Genomic DNA, 8,788 nt, shown 5'->3' with positions numbered 1-8,788 from the left:
TCAAGTTTTAACTCAGAGTTGGTTGAACCTCCTTACTGAAACGGGCCCTTGGCCCCATAATTGTAATAATGTAAATTCACAATTAAACAACATATACATAAAAGGAGCCATAGATTTCTTTGTACGGGAATTCCGAATCTGCTTCAGTGCTCAGCTTCCAGCAGTAAACAGATTTTGGACGCGGGCTGCCCTGATTTTGTCTTAAGTTGGACTGACTGAACAAATCCATTTTTATCAGGATAGGTTTTAATTACTCTTCCCATTAACCAGGAGCCGTGAGGAGCTACAGGATCCATGAGAGCAACAATGTCTCCACTCTAAAGCTTCTTTGTGGTTTTATCCATTTCTGTCTCTCTTGTAGTAATGGTAAGTACTCCATTACCCATTGTCACGATCACCGTCTGTTCCTGTCAGTTCCTGGACTCCATTTCCCACAATCCTCCCTTCCAATCACATGCACACTCCACTCCAATCACCAATTGCCACACACACCTGCAGATCATTACCTGGACTATAAAAGACTCACACACACACACCACCTCATTGCGAAGTCTTGTTAACCCTTGTTGCAATTCTGAGCGTTTATTTCCTGTCTGCCTGTTTGTTTCCGATCCTGTCTGTTACCCGTTATCGACCCGTTGCTGCCTACCTTTGATCCTTGCCTGGTATACTGTTCTGTGAGTGTTTTCTGCCTGCCCTGACTATTGCCTGTATCCTGACTACGATTCTGCCTGTCCCTGCTGTTCCTGTTTGCCCCTGCTGTGACCCTGCCTGTACGACCACGTTCTTTTATAATAAAGCTAGCAAATGGATCCCCCGTTACACCCATCTTTTCCAGAAGAGATCTGACAAGTATTGTACCTGTCTCCATTGTTTCTTGATGTTCAAATCACCTTCATCAAAAACTCCAGGAATCATTAGTGGCTTAGACTTAGAAGGAGAATATGATTAGGTGTAAGTGCCTCAAGATCATTCACATTGTCAGAGGCTTTCGTAATGGGATGGGCCTTAAGGATTGCTTCTATTTCACATGGAAGAGTTTGAAAGGTTTCATCATCCATAGATTATTGTCTAATGGGTGAAAACAACATCTCTTTCACAAGCCAAATAAGCCTCTGCCAAATTCCATCGATGTGAGACCCGGCAGGAGGACTGAATATCCACTTAAAGGCATAGTTCACCCAAAAATGAAAATTCTGTCATCATTCACTCACCATCAAGTAGTTCCAAAACTGCTGAACACAAAGGAAGATATTTGGAAGAATGTCAGTAAACAAACCGATCTTACCCCCCATTTACTACCATAGTAGGAAAAATAAATACTATGGTAGTCAATGGGGGAAGAGACCTGTTTGGTTAGTGACATTCTTCCAAATATCTTCCTTTATGTTCATTCAGGTTTGGAACTACTTGAGGGTGAGTAAATGATGACAGAATTTTCATTTTTGGTTGAACTATCCCTTTAGGTCCACTTGATGACAAGGTATGCTGAATCTTGTTATGATCTAACATAGCTACTGATATACTGAAATACTTTAGCTCTAATAATATGTAATGAAATTGTTTTTAATAAAATAAGTTTAGCTGTAGTATTGAAATATTGCTCAAAGCTGTTTGTCAATATTATTTGCACAATCCACTGTATGTACCCTCTATTTTAATACCTCACACAGTTTCACTGATCCATTAACTCTAAACCCAGGATAGAGAGGCTGAGTGAATGTGGTGTGGACTCTGTGAATGAGGGTCATTGTGTCAGAGACGCTGTAGAAGGACAGAGTTCCTGCACTGTGATCCACATACACTCCTATTCTACAGGAGCTGGAGACTGCAGGGAGTTTAGTCTGTTTGTTATTATGCCATAATGAACAAATGGAGGAACAGCAGTACAACCTCCAGGAGTGATCATTAAATCCAAATCCACAATTATCTCCCCCTCCCTTCCTGCTGATGCTCTTATATGACACTGATATACTCACCACACCACTCCACTCAACCTCCCAGTAACAGCGTCCACACACACTCTCTCTACACAACACCTGCTCATAATAATCAAATCTGTCTGGATGATCAGGATACTGCTGTTTTTTATCAGTGTATTTAATCACTCTGTTCCCTTCAGACAGTACCAAGTTTTTATTTGCTGTGTTTGGATCCAAAGTGAGTCGACGGGAATCTGATGAAGATAAAAACATAACTTTCAGTCATAAAAATAAAACAGAGGTTTATTACATTTAGATTTATATACACTGAACAAAATTATAAACGCAACACTTTTGTTTTTGCCCCCATTTTTCATGAGCTGAACTCAAAAATCTAAGACTTTTTTTATGTACACAAAAGGCCTATTTCTCTCAAATATTGTTCACAAATCTGTCTAAATCTGTGTTAGCGAGCACTTCTCCTTTGCCGAGATAATCCATCCACCTCACAGGTGTGGCATATCAAGATGCTGATTAGACAGCATGATTATTGCACAGGTGTGCCTTAGGCTGGCCACAATAAAAGGCCACTCTAAAATGTGCAGTTTTATCACACAGCACAATGCCACAGATGTCGCAAGTTTTGACGGAGCGTGCAATTGACATGCTGAATGCAGGAATGTCCACCAGAGCTCTTGCCCATGAATTGAATGTCCGTTTCTCTACCATAAGCCATCTCCAAAGGCGTTTCAGAGAATTTGGCAGTACATCCAACCGGCCTCACAACCGCAGGATCTCACATCCAGCATCTTCACCTCCAAGATCATCTGAGACCAGCCACCCGGACAGCTGCTACAACAATCGGTTTGCATAACCAAAGAATTTCTGAACAAACTGTCAGAAACCGTGTCAGGGAAGCTCATCTGCATGCTCGTCGTCCTCATCGGGATCTTGACCTGACTGCAGTTCATCGTCATAACTGACTTGAGTGGGCAAATGCTCACATTCGATGGCGTCTGGCACTTTGGAGAGGTGTTTTCTTCACGGATGAATCCCGGTTTTCACTGTACAAGGTAGATGGCAGACAGCGTGTATGGCGTCGTGTGGGTGAGCGGTTTGCTGATGTCAACGTTGTGGATCGAGTGGCCCATGGTGGTGGTGGGGTTATGGTATGGGCAGCAGGCGTATGTTATGGACAACAAACACAGGTGCATTTTATTGATGGCATTTTGAATGCACAGAGATACCATGACGAGATCCTGAGGCCTATTGTTGTGCCATTCATCCACGACCATCACCTCATGTTGCAGCATGATAATGCACAGCCCCATGTTGCAAGGATCTGTACACAATTCCTGGAAGCTGAAAACATCCCAGTTCTTGCATGGCCAGCATACTCACCGGACATGTCACCCATTGAGCATGTTTGGGATGCTCTGGATCGGCGTATACGACAGCATGTTCCAGTTCCTGCCAATATCCAGCAACTTTGCACAGCCACTGAAGAGGAGTGGACCAACATTCCACAGGCCACAATCAATAACCTGATCAACTCTATGCGAAGGAGATGTGTTGCACTGCGTAAGGCAAATGGTGGTCACACCAGATACTGACACCACCCCACCCCCCACCCCCAATACAGTAAAACTGCACATTTTAGAGTGGCCTTTTATTGGCATACCTGTGCAATAATCATGCTGTCTAATCAGCATCTTGATATGCCACACCTGTGAGGTGGATGAATTATCTCGGAAAAGGAGAAGTGCTCACTAACACAGATTTAGACAGATTTGTGAACAATACTTGAGAGAAATAGGCCTTTTGTGTACATAGAAAAAGTCTTAGATCTTTGAGTTCAGCTCATGAAAAATGGGGGCAAAAACAAAAGTGTTGCGTTTATAATTTTGTTCAGTGTATATAAAAAGTATCAGTGATGTTGAATTACATTAGGTAAAAAAGCTTCACAACATCTACCTCTGTTAAAAACATTATAACATCAGGATGTTGGTGTGTCCGTGTGTGTTTGGAGTTGAGCAATAGAATTTGGTTTAGTAAATTGTAATATATTAACAGGTATTGCTTTAGCGTTGAATCTTTGAATATTAACATACTAAATGCATTTCATATAAATCAAGAGTGTTGTGAGAGTTCAGCACAGTTCAGTCTGATTGTTGGTATATAATAAGAACTAAAGTCTCTTTATGTACATGTCTGATCATAGAGACTTACATTGGAGGAACTCCTCATGGGTCTTGGGTTCAGGGGTGGGAATGATGTTAATGATTCTCACTATGGAAACCAACAGACACTTTATAGTAAATATTGTAAAATAATATAAAATAATTGTTATAGCTCTAAAACATTTTAGAATAATTAATTTTTTTTCAATTGCTTTGGCGCAATTTTCACAAGCAACTGGTACATTTTCAAAACTCTTAGTACTAATATCACAACAGATCATCAAAAGTGCACTTTTTTCAAACATTTTAGCATGTTTTCAACTGTGTTAGTACAATACACAAAATCACAAAGTATCCTTTTCACTACGCAAAATAAGTGTTTCATCTATATATATGTTGTTTCATTCATAGTAACTGCCTTTCATAATGCTATTACTATCAAACTTTTAATTTGCATCTCTTTTCGTTCAGTTTAATACATTTGTCTATTATTTAATCCAAATGATCTTAATGGTTAATCAATGAATCATTTGGTGATTTCTATAGATACAGATTGTATAGATATAGTTTCTACTTTGTTTGCAATTTCCGATATGGATAATCATAAGTACTTAATGTTTATTTTACATTATGAGTGATTTATCTTAGATTCTAACCATGTTCAAAGTGTGTGTGTGTGTGTGGTCATGGTATTCCCTACATTATGGGGACCAAATGTCCCCACAAGAATAGTAATACCAGTAAATTCTGATGTTGTGGGGACATTTTTTGGGTCCCCATGAGGAAATAGGCTTATAAATCATACAGAATGATCTTTTTTGAAAATCTAAAATATCAGAAAGTTTTCTGTGATGGGTAGGTTAGGGGTAGGGGATAAAATATACAGTTTGTACAGTAAAAAAAACATTACGTCTATGGAATGTCCCCATAAAACATGGAAACAGTCAATGAATTTATAACATTAGATTGATCAGATATACATCAGAAGAAGAGAGACAGATAGCATCAAATGCAGCATTTTACATTACAGTATGTATGCTATGTGATACTGTAAACAGATTACCATGGTAGAGACTGCCACATTACTGTAACTCACCCTTCATCTGTAAAGATCAACTACAGTATAGATTCAGTCATATGGTACAGTGAGAACATTTACTGTATTGGCAGCAAACTCTCTCCTCGCACAAAACCTCATGGCCATTTCATAACTTCATCACACCTTTTGATAACACACTGAATAGATACTATTACAAACATTATGGATTTTATGCCAATTATGTAATTTAGGTAATGTAATTGTATTTTCTAATGTGGCATCTGTAGCCTGTGTAACTGTAAATATTTCAACATCAATTTGAAACATGTATCTTGCATTGTTTGCTATTGAATTAACTGATTGCTAAAAGTATTAAACTTAAAGAAGATCATACTGTTGTGTTTCGGTGATTAAACCAAATGTTCTCATTACATATCACAATGATCTTATGTTTTGAAACAGTGATTATGTAGAATGAAAATATGTACAACTAGAATGAAAGCATGAGATCAAGTTTTGAAACAATGACTAGCTGAGTTTTGTACTAAGAGTTTTGAAAATGTACACCTTAGATGTGAAAATAATACCAAAGCAAATAAAAAAACTGTAAATATACATTGTATTATATGAAGTCATGTACGGAAATGTAAAGCTTACCTCTGCCAGATATCTTTTCTATCTCCCCTCTGCAGAAATGCTCCAGTTTCTCTCTCAGATGAGACACAGATTTACCAACATCATCAAAAGAGAGACAAGAACTGACAGTGACTCTGGATGAGTCTGTAGATCCAGGAGGGACAGAGAGAGTCTGGAAACTCTACACAGACACAAAGACCCAATAAAAACACCAGCTAAAGACACAAAAACATTTGATAGAAACACAATCTCTTCCCTCCCTCAAGACCACTGTCCTGGTTGTCAGATCTCTGTTACCTGGAGGAAATGGATGTGATGGTCTGTGTGTGAAAGCTGCTGCAGCTCACTGTCTCTCCTCCTCAGATCATCAATCTCCTGCTCCAGTTGCTCCAGTATTTCTTCAACTCGACTTACTGCAGCCTTTTCCTGGTCTCTGATCAGCTGTGTCACCTCAGAGCGGCTTCTCTCAATGGAGCGGATCAGCTCAGTAAAGATCCTCTCACTGTCCTCCACTGCTCCCTGTGCAGAGCGCTGTTAGGACACACAGAGAGAGATGCATTAGAATCAGCTCTTACTGGTCCCTCACACAGCCTGTTCCCCACAGTGGGCTTCAGTGGGACTGGAAAAAGCTCCAGCACTGGCTCCTCACTGACTGATTGAGGAGAGTCCTAACTAAGTCTGAAACAGCTCTTCCAGCAGCCAGCAGTTGTTCTTCTGCTCAAAACTCACCGTGTGAGACTCCACAGCCTCTCTCAGATCCTCAAGCTCCTTCTGTCTCTCCTGGATTCTCTGCTGGAATTTTCTCTGGGTTTCCTCCAACTGTCTCTATAGGATTTAGAGTATACAGTCAATATACAACTCATTACACACACCTGTTTGAGAGAATGTCCCAAAGAAAAGCTGTAAAAGAGAGCTAATAAGTGGAGAAGTTATATTATCTGTCCCTTGTACTGTTTTAAAATGATATTCGATTATGTAGATATAATGTAATTATGAAGAGACATTTATTATGCTGCATAAGTACTGAGTTCATACCTGTTTCTCAGTCCTCTCTGCTGCAGCTGATACAGTGTCGTGGTTTTTGTGGTCATCCACCATACACAGATAACATATACAGTTCTGATCAGTACGACAGAAAATCTCCAGTAGTTTCTCATGCTGAGGGCAGATCATCTCCTGAAGTTGTCCAGTGGCGTCCATTAGATTGTGTCTCTTATCGCTGAAGAAAGTCTCGTGTTGTTCCAGATGATTTTGACAGTAGGAGTTCAGACACACCAGACAGGACTTGATGGCTTTGTTTTTGTCCCTAGTACAGATGTCACACTCCACATCTCCAGATCCAGTGTAACATTGAGCAGGACGAGCAGCTTGTAGTTTTGCCTTCTTGAGTTTCTCCACCACTTCAGCCAGCATGGTGTTTTTACCTAAAACAGGTCTGTCTGCACTGAGGACAGCTGTAGACTCCCTTCTGATCATCCTGATCCCAGCAGCCTGTAATACAGCTCATACAGTAACTGTGTCCACAGGGAATGGTCACTGGATCCTTCAGTAGATCCAGACAGATTGAACAGCTGAACTGATCCTGAGCCAAAGAAACACTGGATTCTGCCATTTTATTGTACAGATAGAGAGACATCTACAACGGTTCGACAGCAGCTTGAGCTTTCGATTTCTCTGAACTGAAACATTTCCTGGTGTGCACATGTGCCAGTCATATAATAAACACGACCACTAGATGGCAGTCTAGAAACTCACTACAACCTTAGTTAAATTAGGACATTTACAGTTTTTTACAATTGCTTAAGCACAATTTTAAAAATAAGGCTCATTTTGTCAAAACACTACACACAATTCACAGATCCACACACACAAGTAGCAGAACACCTCAGTTCTTTTGCAAAATGAAACACTTCATTCAAAACTTTACATTAATTTAACAAAACTCAACTTTGACACTGTGTGGAACACACATGGTTCATAGATTCTGATTCTGTTTGATTCATTTACACACTGCTGTGCGCAATCTTAAACACATGTAACTTTTATACTTTTCTAATGATATAGTCTAGGTTTGATTTTTTTCAGAGATATTGTTAGAGTATAGTACATGAATATATTGACACACACACACACACACACACACACACACACACACACACACACACACACACACAGGACCATACTGCACATTGATGACAATATTTATTTCTCACCACAATGTAAAACCTTTCAATACATCCATGCCTTTCCAAAGGATGCATTTTGCACTGAAAATCAGAACATATTCTAAATACAATATAGTACACGCACAAAAACATTTATGGAGACAAAACAAAAGCATAATTTTAAATGAAAAAAAAAGAAAAAACACCTAAGCATCATCTCTTCGCCTAGCTGGATCTGGCCATAGCACTTCATCCACATCACAGGCGATGTCCTCTCTCGCAAGACAATGAGGGATGAATCTTCTTGGCGAATCCATCCTTGCACAGACCCTGCATCAATTAGGTCACAGGCCTCCTTCATGACTTGAATGAGGGATATCCTGACGTAGGGCTGGAGATCGTAAACCTTCCACCGCCATGCCAAAAAAAAAAAAAAAAAAACCTGAATGGGTTTAAGGAAGGGAACAGTATGGTGGGAGGTATTGGAGTGAAAATTGTGGACGCTTCTGAAACCAGTTTTGGACCAGAGCAGATAAGTGGAAATATACAATATCCCTTTATGACAATGTATCTCATCAGCTTTGCATCAATTTGTTCTTCTGCTGTGACAATTTTGTGTAGTCTGTCTAAAATGTGAATATGTGGGCTGTGTTATAAGGGCCTAAGTTGGCATGCTGGTGGAGGACCCCATTCTGCGTGATTGCAACATATATTGTGATATTACCACCAGGTTGGCCCGGGATATTCAAAGTAGCCCTGTGGCCAGTGATGTTTCTCCCTCTTCTTCTTACTGCAACAATGCCTTCCATTTTGTTAAAGACACATATACTCACCTTTTGCCTTTTT

The 8,788-nt window shown here is 39.9% G+C and overlaps 1 pseudogene; it reads right to left on the bottom strand.

Annotated features, from left to right (window-relative positions):
• Positions 1-1,421: 1,421 nt before the first annotated feature.
• On the bottom strand, positions 1,422-7,413 carry LOC127495190 (tripartite motif-containing protein 16-like; annotated as a pseudogene).
• Positions 7,414-8,788: the final 1,375 nt, after the last annotated feature.

This window comes from Ctenopharyngodon idella, chromosome 2 (assembly GCF_019924925.1).
Source record: "Ctenopharyngodon idella isolate HZGC_01 chromosome 2, HZGC01, whole genome shotgun sequence".
Lineage (NCBI taxonomy): Eukaryota > Metazoa > Chordata > Actinopteri > Cypriniformes > Xenocyprididae > Ctenopharyngodon > Ctenopharyngodon idella.
The sequence above is the reverse complement of the archived record's forward strand: the minus strand, read 5'-3'. Positions and strand labels throughout refer to the sequence as shown.